Genomic DNA, 25,515 nt, shown 5'->3' with positions numbered 1-25,515 from the left:
GGAGGATCAAGAAGAGATCCTGGCCCTCCTCTGTGTGACAACCTTTCAAATACTTGAAGAGTGCTATCATGTCTCCCCTCAGTCTTCTCTTCTCAAGGCTAAACATGCCCAGTTCTTTCACAGACATTCTTCCAATGTTGTGAATCTTTCTCTGGGGAAGCATTTCTCGTGCCTAAGTGTGTGTGCGTGTGTGGAGCTCAGATATAATTAGGAGGACTGTTGTGTAGTTACAAATTAAGAATGATACTTGCGAAGACTTTTCCCCATCACTACAGAGGTAGTTGTGACGAAACTTTCTTCAGTTGCTTTCCTTTCCTCATTCAAAATCCTAGGTGTAGGTTGTGGTCTAACCCAGCTAAATTCTTTCCTATGAAAAGCTGATTTTGGCTACTTGCATAAAATTTACTAATACAATCTGAACATGTTTAGCTACAGCTTGTTGCCCACCCCTGCCATAGCACTTGTTGCCTCTCCATGATGGCCAAACTGTTCTTAAACGTTTTATACTGCAACTCCCATTATACCATGCCAACATGGCCAGTGGTCAGGGATAGTCAAGTTCCTCCTCAGAAGAAGACTCCTCAAGGGGGGCTATGATAGGTATAGTGAGGAACATGCTCCAAAATATCTGAAAGGTGCCATGTTTCCTACCCTTGGGGTATGATATTGCCCACAACTTTGAAGTCTGTGTTTGTTTAGCGGCTAGTAATTTGCTTTCCCCCTGCCCTCAAATAAAAGTTGATAATCCCAGGATCCTCACATATATACAATATAATTTATATTGTGGCTCAGGAACTTGGAGTATATGTTATGGTTGAACCATATTCCCTAAGCCCCTCCCTGTTCAGATTATTGGCTAATATGAACAAGTAGAGGAACCCTGCCATTGAGTCAGCCCCTTAACAGAAGCGAAATCCGGGAGCAAGCCACATTATCTAGCATGCAGTCTATGGCAATGGTCTTCAACTGGTCCAGATTCGAGACCCACCTCGAACTCCCAACCTGCATCATGGGATTCACTTTCACAATTTTCTCCATTCCCAAAATAATAGCAACAGCTTCGCTGCGACCCATCTGGACTGATCTTGTGATCCACTCTTTGTCACGACCCACCAGTTGAAGACTACTGGTCTATGGCTATGACAGTTCCTAATGTCCGCTAGGAAGTATGAGGAGATCCTATCTGGGGTTGGCTGGGAATATAATTTTCAAGCTAGCCTTCATCTGAAGCTTTTTGCTCTCTAGACATCTGATTTATATGCTCCTGCCCTCTGGTTGTCCGAGATCTGGATTGCATAGATTGATTTACTTCAAGTTAATGTATTGATGCTTTCTCTTTATGTTGAGGGGGGGGGGTTAGATGACCTTTTGACTTTTTGAATAGCTTGATTCTGTTTTCAACATCCCCAAAATGTTCTTTGTATTAATGCAAGTATTACATCATAGGGTTTCATTTTTACTAAGGTTTTCGCTTTCAGGAACTCTGCCATTCCCATATTTCAATTTCTAATAGGCTTTTAAACCCTGGAATCGCTAAAACTAAAGAGATGATTTCATGTTATTTCATTACGTAGCAATAGGCCATGTGGATTTGCTGTATGAGAGGCATGCAACATAACTTATACTTGGTGTTTGCAATTATGATTCATTAGTTCTTCCCTTTTGAAAAGCTTAAGTGGCCATATGTCTTGGTGAGAACATTGACCTTTTTAAAAAATGTAGTCATGTGCATAGAAAAACTTTAAAAGAAAATAGTGGGCTTAATTGGGGAAAATAATGTTAGCATTGTTGTTGTAATACAAATACTTTATGGATCTAAAGTTCTTGGACTATTTAATTGCATGAAGGATTGAGAAGCTGAAGAAACATTCTCCTCTTATAGAAGGATTTTGCATAGTTCTTCATATGAATGAAAACAGATAAGGGAAAAGAGGCAAGCCTCAAAATGACACTGGCCAAGACATTTTGGGTGGAAACTTTCTTTAGGGTTCAAGAATTAAATTTATCGAGTGTTTCTGATAAGGAAACATCTAATATGGTAACAAGCTTGAAAGAGGTTGCCCTACTACAAATACCTAAGACATTGAATTGTGCCGCTGAGGAAGGTTTCCACCAAAACACGTTGGGCATGTGAATCCACACCTATAAATACTGGGGATGAGGAAATGGAGCATATGGATATTAACCTTAATGAATTTAGAACTTCAAAATGAGGATAAGTAACATAATTCCACAAAGCTGCTTCATCCCCAGGGTTTTTTCAGGAAATGTTCAGCTCGTGCGAAGAGTGCAGAGCAGGACCGCATACGTCAGTGGAAGAACCTTGACACCTTTTTAAGAAGCATTCTACTTCCACTGCACTTTAGCACTAGCTCAGTCTAACACTTCTGTTTTAAGCAAAAATTAATAAATAAAAATCAGTTCCGTCAGCATAAACTTTTTTGACAGCTCATTTAAAAAGTTGTCACGAAGGAAACAAGTTGCTTAATTAATTTTGGGGTTTTTAAGGCTGTGATATCTTTTTAAATAATCTGTGGGAGTTGGTCTTGAAATTAGCATTATTATGAGTAGCAGTGTTTTAATAATCTACTGAGAAAGGGAACGATTTCAGAATTTTCTCACTGTATAGCAGGAGGGGGGAACCTGTGGCCCTCTAGATGTTTTTGACTACAACTCCCATCATTCCTAGTCATATACCGTACTGGCTGTGTCTAATGGAAGTTGTAGTCTAGAAGGTCATGGGTACCCCACCTCTGTTGTATGGTTTTGAAATGTACTTTGTTCAGGTTAATAGGAGAGATCTTTTGTGTGTCTAATCTTGATTATGTGTAAAGAAGTCAACAACGGCCAATTCAGTTGCAAAGTGCCTTAAAAACTTTATAAAGGCTTGATTTTAAGGATTTATGATTAATTTACTGTGAAGACAATTTACACAATATTAAAAAGTAGCACCAACAACCAGCAACAAACCAACCAACCAGGTATAACCCCCAAAACCACACGTCTTAAATTCCGTAGGCCAGGATGTAAGAACATGTTTTTAAGCAACTTCCTAAACGTGAAACGTGAAGAAATAAATAGGATAGTGTTTTAATATGGATAAGGGCACTGGGTAAGAACAACGGAATGCAAGATTGCTGCTTGTGGAGTGTGTGTCTCGTAACTAGCAATATTTCTTCCGTTTATATTTGGCCTTTCTTTTAAGGCAGGGATGAGTAACTTGTGATCCTTCAGATATTTGGTCTACAGCTCCCATGATCCTTCACCATTGGCTACATTGGTTAGAATCATAGAATAGTAGAGTTGGAAGGGGCCTATAAGGCCATTGAGTCCAACCCCCTGCTCAATGCAGGAGTCCATTAGCGCTGATGGAAGCTGCAGGCTGAAATATCTGGAGGACCACGGGTTGCCCATGCCTGTTCTAAGGAGTTCAAAGCAGCACATACATCATTCCCAGGTAGTCTCTTCCTAGCTGCCAAGATGGCAACTTGGCTTGCCTTTAAACACTTGAAAGTGCTATCGCATGATTTGGCCCCATCCACGTGTGTGTTTTATAGTGTTCCCCTCACTACGAAACACATCATGCTTTAATGCAGATGATTCTCAAGTGCGCGGCAGGCCTCTCTGCATACCTAATTTCCCGCTCCAAATTTAGCCTCAAGATGATGTCGATCTACAAGCATTATTTGGGTTTCAGAACTCAATGGGCTGTGCTCTTTTTAACTGTTTGGATTATTTCAAACAAGTTGCTGCCGAGAGAATTCTCCTGCATTTCCAGCAAGGCTAGTGTGTGGTGCTACAAGGCTTAGGTGCTGCTATGCCTTAAACTTCAGTATACCTACTTTACTGGTCCCAGACCTGATTAGTTTTATGTCCTTTCAGTCCTTGTCTAAAGACCAATATGGAGATATACCTGAGTGCCATTTTGATCATTCATAAATTAACTTTATGTGGTGGTGGTGGAGAAGGAGGAGCAGCAGCAGCAGGGGGACTGTAATTCAGTGGTAGAGCACACTTCGCTCCCCAGCACCTCCAGCCAGGGCTAGAAAAGAATCCGGACTTGAAACTTCGAGAGCTGCTGCAAGTCAGTGTTGACAGTACTGAGCTAGATGGACCAATGGCCTGACTTTGTATAAGGCAGCTTCTTATGTCTTTCTGTTTTTTTGTTATTGGTGCAACATGTTTCTTGGGTGCTTTAAAAAGAACAGGGACCTGCTTGCAGGAGAGGGCACAACATGCAAGGAAAAGAGGAATGGAGAGGGCAAGGAGTGGCAATAATAAAAAAAAGAGTAGGGGCGTGCAATGTGTAGCCCTGAATAAATTTTAGCCTGTAACTCCCCTGATCCCTCACTGTTGGCCCTGTTGGCTAAGGCTGATGGGAGTTGTAGGCCAGAATATCTGTGGGGGGGGGAGCACAAGTTGCCCACCCTTGAAATCGAGGTTGAATAACATTTTCTGAAGACCGGAGAGGTTAGTAGTGTTAAGACAGGTGGGAAAGCAGGTGTCTTGAGTTTGGGGGATGGCTTCTTAGATGCAATGGAAGTCGGATTGCTCTTGGAAGGAAAGGACGTAGCAGAGCTCAGTGTGTAGACCTTTGGAGTTGGGTCTTGGAAGGAAAGGACATAGCAGAGCTCAGGGTGTAGACCTTTGGAGTTGAGTCTTGGAAGGAAAGGACGTAGCAGAGCTCAGGGTGTAGACCTTTGGAGTTGGGTCTTGGAAGGAAAGGACGTAGCAGAGCTCAGGGTGTAGACCTTTGGAGTTGAGTCTTGGAAGGAAAGGACGTAGCAGAGCTCAGGGTGTAGACCTTTGGAGTTGGGTCTTGGAAGGAAAGGACGTAGCAGAGCTCAGGGTGTAGACCTTTGGAGTTGGGTCTTGGTCCAAAGGCATTCACAATGATAATAGAAGTGTGCAAGTTTTATTTCCTTACGCTGGGTGTCCTTGGTAGCCAGGCAACACTTGTGGCTGCCATAACCCTGCCCTGCCCTTGAGTTGGACAACGGTTGTAATCTTGCATCTGGCATTGTATTGATCTTTGGAGGTGTTTCAGGTGTCTCCAAAGTACACTGCTACCGCAGGGGACAGTTCTCCGACTCCCAGCTGTGGATCCCTCACCTTTACAGTGCTAATTATGCACATCCATTGGCTACCAGCAGGGCTTTCATTCTTAGAAATCTAGTTGATAATGATCCTAGGAATTTCTTGTATCGGTATCATCCCCACCTTTGAAAATGATTGCTTTCTTGTATGTGTGTGTCTCAAGGACTTTGCTGTTAGATCACAGTGCTTGACTGACTTCATTTTCCTATAATGAGTGAAATGTGATTACTTAAACTGTACTGTCCAAGTCTATCACAAATGGAAGTTTATAAAAGGTATGTGACTTTCTTAGAACTACTTGTCTGTGTTATTGAACATCAATTTTATGTACGCTGACAGCTAAGGTTAGAACGCATATGGAGAGAGACAGTTCAAATAGAATGAAGTATTTTGTTAGTAGCAGAGCCTGAGCTAGACTTTTACATTTCTCTGAAGTCCTGTATGCCCCTTTCCCTCTGTTTCTGTGCTCTCTCTCACTGTATTTGAAACAATAAATAAGAGACTAGGAATATGACTTTGCACTTGGCATGTAGAAACGGAGCCTGTGAATTGGGTGGGAAAAGCCCTGAGGCCTTGGGTGACAGAAGGGTGTAGAACATGTTTTCAACCTGAGATTTCCTCACAATGTTTTTGATAAGTGTTTTCAGCTACTTCAACTACTTCTGTCTTAAATTATATAGTAGGTCACCTGGGGCTGGTTCACACATTTATGTATAACACTTGAATTCCCCACACTTAATAACTGCATGTGATGATTGGCAATCAGTTGTGTCTGCCCTGATACGGAATGGTGTTATATCTGAGGTTGCCCATTCACACACATGTGCCAAGTTATCATTTGATGAGATTGAAAATGAAGTGATGAAAGTCAGTTTTCATCAGTTTCGTTGGAAATGTTACCTGCTTATAACTTTTATTCATTATGAGCATTTAAGGATTCCTAATGGACTTATATGTTCCTTGTTGTGTATTCTTGTAGAGTTTTTACAAGTTCCATTGAAGTGAAACATGTTTTCTGGCTTTACGATAGGAGAACATGTTCTTTTGAATAGTTGATGCTACGGTTCTGCCGTTTAAACTAGAATGCTCTCCACAATTCAGAAAATCTTCACCTTGGATTTTAGTCACGATGGGATTTTAGCTGTGCAAATTAAAATGGAGTAGTTTTTCCCCCCTAAAAAGGATGTATTATTTGTTATCAGAGACCCTATCTTGAAGTTTATAAGGCCAAATATTAATGTATTTAAAGCCCCAAAGTAGTCCACAATGGCTTGCACTACTGAACCTTGTTTCTAGCTTTCCTTTTGGTCTTGATGTCAACTCAGTTGAGTGACTGCATAGCCAAGCCTTTGATTTTATTGAATGAGCATCAAGAGGGGACCAAGGCTCCAGGCGGATACCCCATGCCCTCCTCTAAAGTCCTTGAGAGTGATGGAAGGAATGGTGTTGACGTATGTGTGTGGGGATTTCATATTTGAACTAGTCTCTGAGCACAACCTAGAGGTAGCCTGTACCATACATCTGAAAATAAGAAAAGCCTCACTTGTGACTGACTTGGAAGAGTGTCACAGTTCCATTCCACATACTGTAACAGTTGTTGGGAAGGGGAAAGGAAGAGGTGAATTGTTGTGAGGGCCTGGAACAAATCGAAGCTTTCAGGATGTAAACCAGAAACTACAGTGTAAATGGTGGTGGTTATTATTTACAATGATATTTAAGTTGTCCTTAAAGGTAGAACGTTCTCATAGTTGTTGTGTAGAACATAGTTTGTACCCAGAAGATACTTGTCTTGAAATTAATGCTCAGAGGGTTTCCTCCTCTGAGTAAGATGGATAATCAAGTGAAGAAGTGCATTCTTTGGAAGTAAGACATTGTCCAAGACATGTGTCCGCATTGTACGAAGTCAGTTAAGAATGATTTTCTACCACTAGTCTGCTCAGATACTTCTATACTAATTTAGCAGATGATTGAGAGAGCCTTGCCCAAGCTCCATTGCAGAGAATGGAAGATGCTTAGCAACCCTGCTTGATGACTTATACCTCAAGTCAGGAAGAATCACGCTGACAGCATTATAATAATTTGCCCCCGGGTCTTCAAAAATATATTCTCAGTGGAATGTATTTGTCAGACTTTTAGGCTTTTAATAGAATTTGGTTTTGAGTTGTTTCTTGGATTTGATTGGAAAACATTAGAAGATGAAGAAATAATGAACAGACGTACTTTGAAAACAATTAAGAGTGTCTATTCTCATAGTTTATCCTGTTGCTTTGTTAACATCCCACAATAGCGATGCCGACTGGGAGGTCCATTTTTTGCATGATATGAAAACATTGTTAGGATAACCCATATACTCTCCCTGATCAGCAACGGAGTAAGTTTGTACACAGCAGTATCTATACAGATAATGAATGGTATGTGTAAATAGGAGCCAAGTGCTTGGATTTAAGGCGACAATCATAGGGCTAGTCCTTGAGGACCTTAATTTGTTGAGGACCTTAATATTCATATTAAATTCTCTGAGTAAAAATATAACAATGAAGGTCTTGGGGTTTTTATTTAAAGGCAAGGGAAATTACTAGGAAGAAATAATGATGGGGGAATACAAAGGCATGTGGCCTTTTAAATATGCAATGAGTGGGGCGGGGAGAGATGGGGGCTGCAGTGGTAACGTGTAGGAGGAATACATGGGAAGTGAGCAAGAGGAAAAACTAACGAAATGTTAAGTAGAGAAAATGTGGTGAAGACAGCCCTACTAATTAAATCAAACTTAAAATCTGATGAAAGACGTATTTCTTTGACAGACTTTCTAAGACTCTTTTGAAATATGGAAAGGAGAGAGTAGGTGTTAATGATGTATTTTGACGGAAGAATGAAAAGAGTGGAATTGTTGCCCCGGATATTGGGCATACAATCTAATCAGCATAGCAAGACAAGTGGTTTTTATTTTTATTTTACAAAGCAGATAAAAACTCAGCCTACTGCATCAGTGGGTGGCTTCTTAACTTCGTATTGTACAAGGCAGTTCAAGAGAAATCCTTGTTAGAATGTCTGTCTGACACTTCTGGACAAACAGTTTCACCCTTTCAATTTTCCATCAAATATTTCAGACACTCCTCTTTCAGCTTAAGAAAGAGACGTTGTTATAAAGTTTTCTTCTTAAAATGCATGGTTGGTCAACAAAGTAAACTGATCTTACAATCAGCCTGGTACTTCTTGCTTCTTGTGATGTAGGAAAAGTGACTTTCATATTTTAACTTTACATTTTTAATACCTTTATCAAAGTATTTCTCAGGCTGTGTAGTTTTCTTTGTAGGCATGTTCAGTTCCTACAGCAGAGGAGCTATTTGCTGTCAGATGAAATAAAGCTTTAAGTATGTTATTTGAAGCTGATGGAGAAAGACAGTTTGACGCAGTAATTCATCAGTGTGTGTGTGTGCATAAGAAGGGAGATGTATGACTGAACCTTAGCTTATAAGCATTATAAGTGTGAGATATGTTAACAAGTAAGATCTTGAAAAATAACATGTACATTTATTTATTTTTGCAAATCAGCCTTTTCCACTCTGATGCCCTATAGATGTTTTAAACTTCAGCTCCCATCAGCCCCAACCTGCATGAGCAGTTGTCAAGAATATTGTAGTTCAAAACATCTGGAGGGCACCAGATTGGGAGAGGAAGTTTCAAATGATGATTGGAGTAATTAGATGGGAGGACAACTCCTTTAATTAAGTTACAGTAATGTATGCACAGATCAATGAATGTAAGTTACAATAAAGACATCCAGGCTTAGTAACGTCAGGATTCTCTTGCTCCTAGCTGCCATGAGCCTCCTGCCCACGCAACATTTCACAGAACAAATTTGCTAGGGCAAATGCCAACAAAATACCAGCTACATGTACAAAAAGCCGTCATGGCTGAGCTTCTTAGTAACAATTTGATTTCTGATATAGTTCCAGATGCTGCTTGGGAAAGCTGCTGTTGAGAAAAAGATTAAAAAAATCACTTTCCATATGTGTGTTTGTATGTCTAGGCTATGAATTCTGCTCTTTAAATTAGGATTCAGCCCAGATCTGAGACTGATTCCTGGAAAAGCTGAAATCCTCTTCCAATGTTCGCTATTTGAGCCCATCATAGAGAAACATACCAAAAGAAGTAGTTATTTCATTCTGCAGGATTTTATTCTTTCTTGATACCTTTAAGAACATCACTGCATCCACCTGACTTTCCAAATTGAAGCTTGTTTATTAAATATATCCTGTTTAACCTTGCAAAGAAGAAGAGACGTCTTAAAATGCCCTTAATTCTTGGTTATGTTCACTTTTAATAGCTTACTCACAGCAGCAGGGAATAAATTGGTATGATGGAAATAAATTCTCTTCTTTGGTGTTTTCCTTGTTCGCTCTCAGTGAAATCTCTTGCTTATCTTCCTCTTTCATATACCATTATGAAAGTGGAAAATAGTATAACATCATTATACAATTCCTATACCATTCCATATCCCATACACCAAACATCTATGACTATATTCTTTCTGATTTAGCAGTTGTTGTAAAATATTCATGTACTCATTATTGGAATAAGTGTTAGCTGTTGGCTTTTGTAAAAAAAACTATATATATTAAATAAATACACACATCTTTCCACAGCTAAACTCATCCATGTTGATCTAATACACAGGATTCTGTGCCCTCATATCAGCAGAGCTGGTTTCTTCCTTGCACCCACTGATTTTATTTTTAGCTCAGCCTTACTTTTGGTTTTGTTCTCTATTTGAAGTGCCTTTTGTATTTGATATGATAGTGTATGTATTGCATATTGTGGATAAACTAGGTGCTAAGAGGTCAGATAGGAGTCAGGTTCGCAGTGTAAACATATTGTAAAGCCAATCGGAAAAGGGATGCCGAGAAAAGCATATTAAGAGTAAAATCTTCATGTATTTGGAGCAGAATCCGTTGACTTTTCTTCCTTGTTGAAAACAGAACTTCCATTGAATATACTAGAAGTGGGGACCTGTGACCCCCCCCCCCCCAGATGTTACTGGATGTTAATTCCCAACATCTCCATCCAGAACAGCCAGTGGTTTCCATTCAGTGCTGATGACTGTTAGCAATTTAGTTGTTGGATTCTAGTCTTTACTTAAAAGTAACGTATTTGTTTCAGATCATAGAATCATATCATAGAATCATATAATAGTAGAGTTGGAAGGGGCCTATAAGGCCATCAAGTCCAACCCCCTTGTTGTACAAATGAGCAGATGAGCTGATTTAGACACTGAGTGGGGCAAGTGTTACCTCTAATATAATGTCTGAAGTGTTATGCCTATAAGTGTGCAATGTCTGTTGTGTAGATGTTGCATTTAGGCAAAAATTCGTAATTATTGTTGATTTTGTGGGTCTGCAGTTCCCACAGAGATTAGTATGTCTGACATGGCCCAGAGCAGGCTTAAAATCATTTCTTCCACAAAACCAACTCCATAAAAATGACCCCCCAAAATATGACAAATAAGGCATTCTGTATTTCCATCCTAAAGAACGGATTTTTTTTCTGTTCTAGCAGCCAAACTGATCTCTCATCAGCCCTGTTCAGACAACACACTAAGCCATGAAGTGTAAGCATTTTGATTGCTTAGTGTGTTGTGTGAATGGTGTTTTTCCTAACTATAGCACTAGAGATGTGAAGGCCCGGGGGAAAAACCAGAAAATTTGGGGAAAAAACTGTCCCCCCCCATTTCCCCCCCAAAGCCTTTTGTGTTTTTCCCCCTGAAAAATTGGGGGGTGGGATGAAGAAAAAAGGGATTATGGGATGTTTTATTTTAGCATAATGAATAAAATGTTTAAAACAAGGTGTTCAGATATTTACTTCTCCAAATGATTTCTAAAAACTATGTACAGTATCAGATCATTACAATTTCTGTGCACCAAGGACAAGCAAGTCCTAGGTTACAAACTGAGACTACAACTCTCAAGTGCAACATGCATTTCTGCCTCTGGGGGGCACTGCCATTGAAGCAGAGACTGAAACTGATAGCTATAGCTCAGAAAATGAGCCTGATTAAATCTCATGCATATTCATTGTTTGTTTGACACTGTGGAGGACTAGCGGAGACATAAATAATTTTCTTTGTTACTAATGTTGGTGGTGTCTTTTGTTGTTGTTGCTGTTGTTGTTGTTGTTTTAAATTGTTTTTTGCCTGGTCCTCGTAAATTGGCAAAACCAAAAAGGTTCCTTACAGTTCAGGTGTTCCTAACAGTTCAGGAGCTTGTAGGTCCATTTGTTACCAAAAAAGTAAAAAAATAAAAAAGCAAATTCAATATTGTTTGAATACACTGTTATTTTAATATACCAAATGTAATAATTTTATGCCAAACCAACTTGTACATAATTACATTTTATGTCCCTAAATAACAAAGTGACTTTCAATCTGTAAAAAGTGCTAATATTGAATTATTTCAATTTTTCCAAAAATTTTCATTCCCCCCCCCCCGAAAAACAACCATCCCCCCCCATGGCTTCAAAATGTCCCGAAATTTTACATATCTAGTTGGCTACTTAACCATGATTTAACCATGCCCACTAACTAAAAAGAGTGTGGTGTTGGAGGAACCCAGGACGGTGGTTCTGGGCGACTTCAACTTTCATGCAGAGGCTGTCTCTGGGGCTCCGGCTCGGGACTTTATGGCCTCCATGACAAACATTGGGCTGTCTCAGTTTGTCATTGGCCCAACACATAAAGCAGGGCATACCCTTGATTTGGTTTTTTCTCCAAGCTGTGAGATGGGTAGTCTGAAGATTGGGGGGGGGGGCAAGTAACCCCATTGTCATGGTCAGACCATTTCTTGGTGAGATTTGAACTCACAGCGTTACTACCCTCCTGCAAGGGTGAGGGACCCATTTGGATGGTCTGCCCCAGGAGACTGATGGAATCCAATGGATTTCTGAATGCTCTTGGGGATTTTCCAGTGGAGTGAGCTGGTGATCCAGCCGAGGCCCTAGCCTCAGTGTGGAATGGTGAGATGCGGAGGACCATCGACTTGATCGCACCTGAGTGTCCTCTCCGGTCCTGTAGAGCCCGCTCTGTTCTTGGTATACTAAGGAGTTGCAGTCAATGAAACAGGCTGGACGTCGGCTGGAGCGCAAATGGCGCAAGACTTGAAGCAAAGATGACCGAGCACGCTGTAGAGCGCATAATCGTGCCTATTGCGTGGCAGTGCGGGCAGCAAAGAAGGCTTATTTTGCTGCCTCCATTGCATCCTCGAATAGCCGTCCAGCGGAGCTCTTCCGGGTGGTCCGGGGGCTGCTAACATCCTCCCCAGCAAATGGGGCCCTGGCTCCGTCAAGGACCCGCTGTGACCTTTTTGCATCACACTTTGAGGACAAGATCGCTTCTCTCTGCAGCGAGCTTGACGTTTTTAGTGCAGCTCCAGTTGAGGTGTCCGATGCCACCATCTGCCCAATTTTGTGGGATCAGTTCCAGTTATTGCAGCCTGATGATGTAGACAAGGTGCTTGCAGCAGTGCGGCCGACCACTTGCCCTCTCGATCCCTGTCCCTCCTGGCTTATAAAAGCAAGCCGTGGGGGTCTGACTGGATGGGTCCAGGGGGTGATAAATGCTTCTCTCCGGGAAGGGGTGGTCCCTGCTGTCCTTAAGGAGGCAGTAGTGCGACCACTCCTGAAGAAGCCCACCCTGGACCCGATGGTATTAGGCAACTACCGCCCAGTTGCTAACACTCCTTTTTTAGGGAAGGTACTTGAGAGGGTTGTGGCGGAGCAACTGCAGGCACTCTTGGAGGATACTGATTATCTAGATCCATTCCAGTCTGGGTTCCGATCTGGTTACGGGACTGAATCAGCCTTGGTCGCCCTGATGGATGACCTTTATCAAGATAGGAACAGGGGGAATGCAACCCTGTTAATCCTGCTCAATCTCTCGGCGGCTTTTGATACCATTCACCATGGTATCCTCCTGGATCGACTCTGTGGGATGGGCATCGGAGGCACTGTTTTACAGTGGTTCCGGTCCTACCTACGGGGTCGTTTTCAGAGAGTAGCATTGGGTGACCAGTCCTCGGCCTCCTGACAATTGAGCTATGGAGTGCCGCAGGGCACCATCTTGTCCCCAATGTTATTTAACATCTATATGAAGCTGTTGGGAGTGGTCATTAGGGGATTTGGAGCTAAATGCCATCAATACGCTGATGACACGTAGCTCTATCTCCCTGTGACAACTGAATCAGGTGAGGCTGTGCAAGTCCTGGACCAGTGTCTAGACTCAGTAATGGGCTGGATGAGGGCCAATAAACTGAGACTAAATCCTGGCAAGACGGAAGCCCTATTATTATTATTATTATTATTATTATTATTATTATTATTATTATTATTAATTTATAGAGCACCATCAATGTACATGGTGCTGTACAGAGTAAAACAGTAAATAGCGAGACCCTGCCGCATAGGCTTACATTCTAATAAAATCATAGTAAAGCAATAAGGAGGGGAAGAGAATGCAAACAGGCACTGGGTAGGGTAAACAGGCACAGGGTAGGGTAAAACTAACAGTATAGAGTCCAAGGTGAGTGGTTCCCGAGTCCGGGAGACAGGCTCATTGCCTGTTCTGGATTGGGTTGCTCTGCCTCTGAAAGAACAGGTTCGTAGTTTGGGGGTACTCTTAGACCCATTTCTGTCGTTGGAGGCTCAAGTAGCCGCCACGGCTCGGAGTGCCTTTTACCATCTTCGGTTGGTTCGCCAACTACGGCCTCTCCTGGACAGGGATAGCTTGACCATGGTGGTACAGGCATTGGTAACCTCAAGATTGGATTACTGCAATGCGCTCTTTGTGGGGCTGCCCTTAAAGCTGCTCCGGAAGCTGGAGCTAGTGCAGAATGCTGCAGCTCGGCTGTTGTCTGGAGCTGCCCCTTTCCAGCATGTAACTCCTCTGCTGAGGGAACTGCACTGGATGCCTATTCGCTACCGGGCCAGGTTGAAGGTTCTTGTACTTGTGTACAAAGCCCTAAACAACTTGGGACCAGGATACCTGAGAGAGCGCCTTCTCCCTTACCAACCTGCCCGGTCCCTGAGGTCATCCGAGGGCCTGCTCCTGGTGGTTCCACCTAGATCCATCCTCCGATTGGAATCCACCAGGGGAAGAGCCTTCAGCGTGGTGGCTCCCCTCCTGTGGAACTCCCTGCCTCTGGAGGTCAGGCAGGCTCCAACCTTGTACTCCTTTCGGCGCCTCCTGAAAACATCTTTATTCCAAGAAGCCTTTCTTTAACATGCAGCCTTGGATTTCTGTGTTGTTGTTGTCTTGCTTCTTTTTAAATTTTGTTTTAACTGTTTTATTCTGTTTTTATTTTCATTTTACCTTGTACACTGCTCCGAAATTTTTTCAATGAGGAGCGGTATATAAATATTCTAAATAAATAAATAACCACAAGAGGGTTAGCGGCCCTAACCATGGCTTGGCATGTTGTCTGACATGCCATCAGCTTCTGATTCCCAAATTGCCCTAAATTAGGGGTGGGCAACTTGTCCTCCATGTGTTTTCAGCTATAACTCCCATAGTCCATTGTCATAGGCTATGCTGACCTTTTCTTTTGGATGAAGACGCATATGACACTTTCCTACATGGACTCCTCCTTTACTGGTTTAATTTAAAACATATGCCTAGCTTACAGAGCATTTCTGTTGTTACCTGAATTGAACTCTGACCTTGGAATCTCCAAAGTATTCAAAGCCAGGCCAGGCTACTGCTGGTAGGATGGAAGTGAGGGAGGTGCAGCGTATTACACTGTTTCCTTTCCTCCCCGAATGATTTAATTTTGTTTTTATGAATTCCCTCCCATTGAAACCACAGCATCTGCCCATTAGCTGCCTAGTTGCCTTCACGCTGCTCTGAAAGAAGGGCTCCAGAGGTTTCCACAGGTGCTGGGAGGGGGCATCCTAGTTGCCTTCACGCTGCTCTGAAAGAAGGGCTCCAGAGGTTTCCACAGGTGCTGGGAGGGGGCATCCAAGCTGGGGTCTCCCCGCCTGAGACCACCTCTCTCTGCCCTGGGAGGGGGAGATCCGATAAACCCCATGGCCCCTGAGATGCCTACCCAGGGACCATAGGACTGCAGCCTAACCCTCATCCTGTTGAGCTCTTGAATATGTTTACAAGAAAAAAACCTGTGTGGTGTAGTAGCTAAAGTTTTGGACTGGGGAGTTGGGAGATCCAGGTTCTAGTTCCCACTCAGCCATGGAAACCCACTGGGTGACTTTGGGCCAGTCACAGACTCTCAGCCCAACTCACCTCACAGGGTTGTTGTTGTGAGGATAAAATGGAGAGCAGGAGGATTATGTATGCCACCTTGGGTTCCTTTGAGAAAAAAGGCGTGATATAAATGCAATAATAATAAATAAGAAATCTTAGATTTTGTGTAGAGCAACACCTACTTTCCCTAGGCAATTTCTGCCTAGGAAAATACCACACCCCACAGATACCACCATCATAGCGGAAGTGCATTGCAAGTCTTATTCCGCCACATATACATGGATTGGGATGACAGCCAAACATGGGAAAATAACCCCTCGTGTAGTTTGGTGCATGAAGCAGCCCAGTAGCACATTGAAGTAACCTATATGCAGAGTCAAGTGAGAGGCACTTAATGTGAATTGCTCAATGCCATTTTTACCAAGTGCTTTTTTAAAGCCCTACAGTTTCATATTTACAATTCCCCATGACCCTTGTCTGTCACTCTTGTGCTTCATTTCTTTTCTTAAAGCATGAGCCATAAATGCCAGTGACATTTAAGATTTCACACATCACATAACTAGGAACCTTCTGGAAATGTCCTCATCAGAAGACCCAGCTATTTAAAATAGTGTGGTAGAAATAGGGTTTTGCGTTACCTTTTTTTTAAAAAATCCTGCTTCATCATTTACTTCTAGTTTTACTTCAAAGTTTTACTTCGAAGTAAAACTAGCATACATTAACATGCTATTAGGGCAAAACAATATGGCAAAATCCCAGGCATGTGGAAACGTAGCACTGGCCTCAAACAGCTGGTTAGTAAATAGGGCTACGTTATATGGGCACACAGGTCATTAGTTATATAAAGAATGTTGCTGAGAGACATACCTTAATTATCTATTTATTTAAAGGCATTTTATTTTATTGATTTATTTCATTTCTATGCCACCCAATAGCCGAAGCTCTCTGAGCAGCTCACAACAAATAATTAAAATATACAACATTTAAATCAATTTAAACAGCTAAAAACAATTACAACAGAATACTGACATGTTCAGACAGCAGGCATAGATCCCTATCATATGCCATTAAATGCCTGGGAGTAGAGGACAGTCTTAACCTGGTGTGGAAAGGATGACAATGTTGGCGCCACGCAGGCCTCAATGGAGAGCTCAGTTGGGGGGCCACCACTGAGAAGTCCCTCTCCCTTGTTCCCACTCTCTGAGCCTCGCTCAGACAAAGCACTCAGAGGAAGTGCTTTGGACAACCATCTGTCAGGGATGCTATAGGGTGGATTCCTGCATTGAGCAGGGGGTTGGACTCGATGGCCTTGTAGGCCCCTTCCAACTCTGCTATTCTGTGATTCTATGAAGGCCCCAGATGTTGATCATACTGTCTGGGAGAGGTGTTCTGACAGGTATTGCGGTCCCAAGATGTGTAATGCTTTATAGGTTAAAACCAGCACGTTGAATCAGGCTCAGAAACATATAGCCCATCTTAGGTTGACTTGCAGGACAATGTCCTCTCTAGATGGCTTATGAATACAAAATAGGTAAAACACAGTTCCAGTAATGTATTACTTATTTATTTACAGTATTTTACAATCTAAAAAGACATGACACACTAAGAAAAAGGAATGGGGGTGGAAGAAGAAAGCAAATTAAGCCTATCAGACGCGTTGATGGAATTGCCTTGCTTCCCACGCCCATCTCCCTCAGTAGAGCCAGCTGGAATGGTTGCTGGTGGTAACAGCTGATGGAGGAAGTTGTCAAAAAGCCAGCAAACAGTAACTACACATTGACTCTGTTCAGACAACATGCTAAGCCATAGTGGGTAAGCATTTTGAGCTAAAAATGACTTAGCGTGTCATGTGAACCATGACTCAGCATGTTGTGTGAACCATTCCTAACCATGGTGGCTACATAGCCATGGTTTAAACACACTAACCATTTGCTGCAAAAAGAATTGCTTAGCGTGTTGTCTGAACAGGCCCATTAATTGAACTCTTTGAAACAACCTTCCCAACCTGGTGCCTTCCAGGTGTGTTGGACTACAACTCACATTGGTCATGCCGACCAAGGATGATGGGGTGTTCTAGTCTAATGCACTTGGAAGGTGTGCCAGTTTGGGGAAGCCTGCTTTAAAAGGTATTACTCAGCTCAGCCTGAAAAAAAAAAACTTCAAGATCCAATAACCAGCCATCTAAAACCAGCAACAACTTTAATAAAATCGTCTTTGTTAAAAGCCAGTTCTGGAACAAATGGTTCTTCAAAGCCTGAAGGTGGACATCTATCAAGCTGCTTGAAATAGAATCTGGTTCGGCCTACTTGCCTTGTTGTTGAATATACTTTAAGGGGAGTTAAATGCATCATTTGTGTGTGCTTTGCAGGATGGGCATAGCCAAATGAATCCTGTATGAAAAGATTGTGCGCACCCCTTAAATTTTCAGCTTTTAATCTGACTTGATTTAACTGCAGCTCTGTTTGTGACTTGCAGCGACAGCTCAGATAGAGCAACTTAAGGGTCAACTATGTAATACAGCCACAGTTGTGGTGATGTTATTAGACAGCCTCGGGTAAATTCTGTCGCTTTGAGCTTTATACTGCAGCTATTTAAATTTTACAGAACATTGCCGCTCTGACACTGGACTATGGAGAAAATCTAAATTGAGCTGCAGTTTGCCAAGGGTTATATTTCTTCTTGGAGTGAGTAATTTTAAAAATCTTTGCCATCACCCCACACCCATTACAAGTTAGCCTTCCTTAATATGAGGTTTCCCAAGCTTTCTCATTTTCAACATCTAAAATTCCTCATTTAATTATGTAAAATTGAGCTTACAATTGCCCCTTTTTAATCATAAGTATCCAGAGGTGCTGGTGATCTTCCTTCCTTCCTTTATTTATTTATTTACTTAGACTGGGTTCAGACAACACAATAACTAATTGTGGTTTAAATAGTCGATAGTTGGTTATTTAACCCACTATGGGTTATCGTGTTGTGTGAAGGGAGTTTTTTTAACCAACAGTTGGTTGGTTAAATAGTGTATCTATTTTGTATGTGAATGGCCTGTGGCCTAAGCATTAATAAATTACTACTACTACTACTACTACTACTAACCAATGCAAATAATCAAGGCTGTGCAGAGTTGGCTATTTCAACTACTATTGGTTATCGTGTCTTGTGGAGGGCAGCATTGGTTATTTAGCCAGCCACAGAGTCGCAAGGCAGGAGTGTTCAAAGTGGTGGCTGCTGCTCTAGTCCGGCTGGCAGGATAGATTTTCAGTAGCTGATGGAATACTAGTGGGAGGAGGGGGGGGGAATGACTGAGTCAACTCAGCTTGGACTAATAGTCAACTCAACACAAATCCTAATGCACACCACGGTTGATTATTATCATTTTGTGTGGGGAGTACCCCCTAATTAAACAACTGTTGAGTTGACAATTACAACACGACTGTTGTCTGAAAATAGCCTTACAGTATTTTTACCTTGCTTTTCAGCCAAAAAAGGGCTCTCAGAGCAGCTTACTACCATTAATAATGAGGGTTACAATTTAAGAGACATGACACAAAAGGAAAAGGGATTGGGAAGGAAGAGGAATAAAAGCAAACCTCAGGAACCAATTCTTAGTTTCAGGGTCCTTATAGGTGTTCTTTCCAGCAGGGAAGGGTGAAACAGGCTCCCTGCCAAAGCTATTCCTTTTCTGGCTGTTATATGGGGCCCAAATTCTTTACTAACAAACTACCTACTAAATGGTGAGGATGTATATAAACTAGCCATGTCTGTATTTGCCCGCATTCATTCTTAACTGTTTGCTTCTGCCTCTCTTAAGAAAGTATTCCTTTGCCCCTTTACTTTGTATATATTGGTTCCTAGACATGCAAATTGGCCTGACATGAGAGTGAGGATTCTTGCAATTCAGGGCTGGGCCGACGTCAGGCTTGTAGGATGGATTTACTTTGTTTTTTATTGGAATCTCAAGATCCAGCAATCCAAGCCTGGTGCAAAAGACATAAAGAATTTTGAGCCCAGGAAATTGTTTTGGGTAGTAGAAGAGAATGGAATCAGTCTTTCTGCACCAAACCTCACTCTTTGTTACCCCAAGCTTTCTTCATTTGAGCAGTGGGAAGGGGGAACAGTAATTTTGTGGCTGATATTGTTAAACCATTGGGAGTCTTAAATCCTTGCAGATCTGTTTATTATTTATAAAAAATCTATTATCAAAATAATAATAACAATCTCAAAGCAGGGTATAATGTGAATAAAGCAGTAAAATCATACTTTCAAATCATCAGTCAGCAATAAAACAGGAGAGAGCACTTAATAGGTAAATAATGTTGTACAAAGCACAGCAATACAGATTTAATCAAATCTACTTCAGTTCAGCGAGAGAGCTTCCGGTAGATCCAGATCTATCTTCTGCTCTCCTGTGGTGTACTAGCTAGCATAAAAAGCGCTGCTGAAATAAAAGCATCAATGACTCCTTAAAATAGGGGAAAGTTGCTTGTAGCGGGAGCTTTCCCCTGGGTACATTTTCAATTTATTTACCTTTTCTTCTCCTTCCCAGCTTTTCAATACTTCTCTTGCCTGTACTAGCAGAGCAATTAGGGTGGCCATGTGTCATCTTTTACCCAGGACAGTCCTCTGTTTGGAGGGCTGCCAGAGGACTGCCCTATATTTAAAGCTATCCTCTATTTGAAGTACTGCTCTGTCAGACATTTATGTTCAATGGATGCTTGTTGTACGGCAGGGATGGTCATGATGTCTGGGATGGTGCCAGTATTTATTTAAAATATTTCTTGGCCACGTTTCAGGGCAGGAGCCCCCCTCCCCCTCCAAAGGCAGCGTACAACTCTACAACATATAATAAAAAGCGATGCGGTATTTAAAACACACACACAACATAAACAGTAAAGACACAATTACAAACAGCAACAACAGCAAACGTATCAGGGGAAGGCCAGAGTAAAATAATAGGTTTCAGGGCCTTCTTTAGAGTCTGCAATGATGGGGCCTAGTTGACCCCCGATGGCAACTTATTCCAGAGGTGGGGGGCCACTGCAGAAAAGCGCCCCTCTTGTGCAGTTGCCCACTTAACTGCTGACATAGGTGGGCAAATGAGAAGGGCCTATACTGTGACCTCAATTCCTCCTCTATGCGTGAAGTCCTCGTCACATGTTGTATCCATCAAGGGGGCTTTATAGAAAGGTGTTTTTATCTATGAGAGGGTGGGTAACCTTTTTGCCTGAGGGCCAGGGGGTACTTGACAGTCTTTACCCTGTCCACTCATCCATTCATTCTCTCTCTCTCTCTCTCTCTCTCTCTTTCTCTCTCTCCCTCTCTCTCTCACACACACACTCCCCCCCCCCATGGATTAGCATACAGGAAAGGAAGGTTTAATGAACCCGTCTACACTCTCTGGTCTCCCCATCACAGTCATGCTCTCTCCAGACAACCGCTCAATTGTTTGGCAGGCTGAGTTAGCATGATTGACAAGGTTCATTTCTGTCTGTCCTCCTCCCCAAGAAAACGTCTGCACCAAGTGCCTGACAGTGTTACTGCAGGTCACAATTAAATTAACATTAATATATGTGCACATCCCTAAGGTCCCTTTAGTATACACCAAGTATCAGGTGTCTAGGGTTCAGGGTCATGGCACTGATGGATGGACACCCACCCACCCTTTTATTATTGTAAATAAGTGAGTAGCTGCCATTCATTGCTATGGGGAAAGGTGACTATTTATTTATTTACAATATTTACATACTGCTCCCCATTCAGAATTTTGGAATGGTGTACAATATAAAATAAAATAAAAGCAGAATAAAACACTTTAAAATAGATTTTAAAAGAAGCAAAATGTACAGTGAACTGTGGCTAGTCATTAAGGAAAGACTTTCTGGAACAATGATGTTTTCAGGAGGCGCCGGAAGGAATACAAAGTTGCTTTCTGCCTGACCTCCAGAGGCAGGGAATTCCATAGGAAAGGGGCCACCATGCTGAAGGCTCTTCCCCTGGTGGACTCCAATCAGATGATAGGCCTATGTGGAACCTGCCCTCGGATGACCTCAGTGACCGGGCAGGTTGATAGGGGAGAAGGCTCTCTCTCTGGTATCCCGGTCCCAAGTTATTTAGGGCTTTTGTACACTAGTACAAGAACCTTAAACCTGGCCTGTTAGCGAATAGGCAGCCAGTGCAGTACCCTCAGCAAAGGAGTTGCATGCTGGAAAGGAGCAGCTACAGACAACAGCCAAACTGCAGCATTCTGCACTAGCTGCAGCTTTAAGGGCAGCCCCACATAGCGTGCATTGCAGTACTCCAATCTTTAGGTTACTAATGCCTGTACCACTGTGGCCAAGCTATCGCTGCATTTTGGGACAGTGTAACCTGTTATCCATTGCACTGTCTGGTCACCACCGTCAGAGAGGAATGGGAGGGCTCATAAGAAGTGCCCTGTTGGATCTGACCAAAGGTCTGTCTCTGGAAGCACTCTGTTTATGACCGCCACCACCCAGACTGGGTCCTGGGAAGCCTACAAGCAAGGGCATGAGGGCAATAACCCTCTCCCACTCTTGTCCCCCTAGCAAATGGTATTCAGAGACATAAACTTAATAACAGGTCGCAGAGGGGCGACTTCAATGAAGTCATCCTTACCTCTGTATTTTGCAGGGCAGCGCGATAATTCTGAAAATCAGTTGTGGGACTAAACCCTGGCTCAGATTTAGCCCTGAGCTAATATATACAAACAGTCATGGTGGCATATATACAGTTGCTTCACGTACTTCATCAGTGAGAGGATGTATAGCTAGTAGTAATTCCCTCTGGTCAATAGATAACATGTTGGTCTGGGTTCCCAGTGTGAAAACCCTTTATGCTAAACTGAGCTTCACAAATGACAATTTATTTTTTGTACCAGCAAAAGCATTGTGGCCTCAACAGTGTTTCTTTTAGCCATTGGCCTTCAAGACTGGAAAAGATGCTTAAAAACTCCTTGGTCTGAATTATATAAATTATATCCACTTTCTCTCCCTGCCACCCCCTCACCCTGGCCCCAACTCTCATGAAATTCCATTGAAATATATCGCTCCTGTGTTTTGCATGTTCATAATCTAAAACGGTTCCAGTATGAAATCAAAATTCTGTGTTCCTGCTATGAGGCTTGAGGCATCTGAATGTCACGCTGCATGGGAGGAGATTGAATTCTTCCACTTTAATAGGATTGTGGGAATAATAAAGTTGCAATTTATAGTTGTCATAAGGAGAAGGTTAGCAGGTTGATCGGAAATGAATTGAAACTGACCTGCTTTCCTCATCTCTTTGAGTTAATTTACTGTCTTGCCTTTTCATGCAGCTATGTTCACTTATTTCTTTTAGAATTTTTCAGTCTGCAAGTAAACCTGCTTTCTGAAAAACGACGTTGAACCAAGTAAATTGGTGCCCAATAGAAGCTTTCCTGAGTATCGTTTAGCTGCAATTCTGTTTGTACATAATTATTGATGTTTGGTGCCAACATTGGCCACTGTGTGAACGGAATGCTTGACTAGATGGACCCGTTGATCCAGCATGGCTCTTCTTATGTTCATATTTCTGAAACAAACCAGATTACAAATAGTCAATTTCTTTCTTCCATCTGCCTAACCAAGAAAAAAGGGTTGTTTAACTGGAATAGAAAAGTTGGATCCCCATCAAGATTGGAATTCATGTCTCTGCCTGCATGCCCTTGTGGGGGATTGGATCATGGAGGAGGGAGGGGAGAGAGACAGACAGATAGAACTTGCTGTTTCTCAATAGGATAAAAGCTTGACTTCTTCCTGTCTCCAACAGTGGAATGTTACAACCTGTTCTTGTTTGATACCTGGTAGATGGGATGGGGTGACAGTGTGAGAAACACAGCTGAAAAAATATTAACAAGCCGCCATGATCAAAGGTGGTTGTGCTTTTTGTCCAACTCGCCTGTTTAATCCATACACACCTGGCAATTCAATTTGAATTAAGATGGTACCATTAATGTTACAACTCTGGGACTATTATGCCTGATCCTGTGAGAGGCAGTACTGGCACAGTGGTTCACAGGATCAAGCATGAAGAATGGGGTGTTCTTCGTTGTAGCTCCACAGCTCTCCTGGCAAGGGTTAGTCTGGCTCCTTCACTGCTTACTTTCCAGCAGGCAATTAAAACTTGGTATTTCTGAGAGCCTTTGTCATGGACCAGGATCCCAACTTCTCATCCTCAGATGATCCACCCCCTTGTCCTCCAGGGAGACTCTAGAGTTAATGGTAGAGGGAGATGACTTAGTGATGGAGAGGCATCATGAGGCTTCCACCTTCCCAAGAACCACTTCACTAGAAAGACCCAGGTGTCAACTCCCCTGTGTCCACAGGAGGCTATATTACCATCCTCAAACTGAAGACTCAGGCTATGAGGACAGTAGCATTCCTGAGCCACTCCTAAATCGTTACAGCCTGAGATTGCTAAAACAAGTCAAGCCCCTTTAATAGACCAAGCCTCATTGAGTATAGAGGTGGGACCAACCAATGTAATGGCTGTTGCTCTCCTATTTAAGTCCCAGTCTTGCTCTGCTCTTTGTTGGAGCAGCATATAGACAACCCCGTCTGGCTTCCACATCACTTAGAGCGTTCTGTGATGCTAATGTATTTCATTCTCATTCCCTGAGAAACCTGACGCAACTTGACCCATGCTCAAGACCTGATATTTAGCACAACCTTGAAACCCATAGCAGAACCATATATCACAGAGCACATTCAGAAACCACAGTCTAAAATGGTGCAGCCCGTGGGGAAATCACTGACCGATTTACCACTGCCTATACTGCTGTTACCCTCCTTTCCCCCTTTCTACGATTTTGTGGTTTTTAAATTATCTTTATGGCATGCTTTATTTTATACTGAGTTTGTCATTATTGTAGCTGCCTTAGGCTTTTCATTCTGAAAGAAAGGTAGGGTAAAAATAAAGTGAAAAGAGTAAAAGTCATTTGATTTCTAAAACTGCAGAGGTTGCAAGACTTCAAATCGGAGAAAATAGTTCTTGTCACCACTTTCTCTACTACACTTTACCTCCATAGGTATAAACATAGCTTGGCTTTAAACCCATTTGAAGGCTTCTTGAACATTTTTTAAGTCATAAAACATTATCCTGAACTGCTTTGTTCTCTGGACTGGAAAAAGAACATTCTCCAAGCTGCTTGAAAGCCATTTGGATTCTTCCCAGCTATCAGCCTTCCTTAACCTAGTGTCCTCCAGATGTGTTTGTCTGCAACTCCCAGATGCATAGCTGGCTGGGTGATTCTGGGAATTGTAGTCCAACACATCTGGAGGGCACCAGGTTGGGGAAGGCTGTTATAGGAAATGGGCTAGGCAAAAGCGGCAAAACTGCTTATAAGATCAGTTAACTTTTAGACTGCTGCAGTCCATGACCAGTGTTCAGAAGCTGCAAATTCTGCCACAGGTTTGAAGAGATATTTTATTCATTTCTGGAAAATACTTGCTTTAAAAAAGTCAAAGCAAGGGTTCACTTTGGGTCTGAAAGAAAAAACACGCTAGAAGGCCCAGTTGTGTATTAATGTGTAACTTTAACAGCTGTTCTAAAATTGGGTTTGACAGCTGATTTGCTGCAGGCTTATCTGAGGCAGCAGGATAAGCAACAGACAAGGAATAGCATCCTATACTGGCTGCACATAAAGCCCAATATGTACTTTTCCCCTTGAGGTTATTTGGAACAGATTGGTAGAAAAGAACAATGGCATCAGCGATTCAAATAGTCAAGCAGCGTATTATTATATTTATTTATTTATTACATTTATATACCGCCCCACAGCCGAAGCTCTCTGGGCAGTTCACAAAAGTTAAGACAGTAAACATTAAAAAGGATACAAAATTTAAAAACCATCAGAAACATAAAAACAACAGTATAAAAACAGTATCCATTAAAAAAAAACAGTTCTGGGGTCCATTAGAAAACAAACTTAGCGTTGTTAAATGCTGTTAAATGCCTGGGAGAAGAGAAAAGTCTTGACCTGGCGCTGAAAAGGTAACAATGTTGGCACCAGGCGAGCCTCATTAGGGAGATCATTCCACAGTCGGGGGGCCATCACTCAAAAGGCCCTCTCCCTTGTTGTTATTATTATTATATTATCATCATCATCCTTACAGTAATTTATTCTTACAGAGCTTGCC

The 25,515-nt window shown here is 42.2% G+C and overlaps 1 protein-coding gene across 1 annotated transcript in view; it reads left to right on the top strand.

The window, feature by feature from the left end:
* The window catches only part of DDX10 (DEAD-box helicase 10), a 210,116-nt gene that overhangs the window by 57,762 nt on the left and 126,839 nt on the right, over window positions 1-25,515 (top strand). The window lies entirely within an intron of this gene.

Source organism: Elgaria multicarinata, chromosome 5 (genome assembly GCF_023053635.1).
Source record: "Elgaria multicarinata webbii isolate HBS135686 ecotype San Diego chromosome 5, rElgMul1.1.pri, whole genome shotgun sequence".
NCBI classification, from domain to species: domain Eukaryota; kingdom Metazoa; phylum Chordata; class Lepidosauria; order Squamata; family Anguidae; genus Elgaria; species Elgaria multicarinata.
This window is presented reverse-complemented; position numbering and strand designations above follow the sequence as displayed.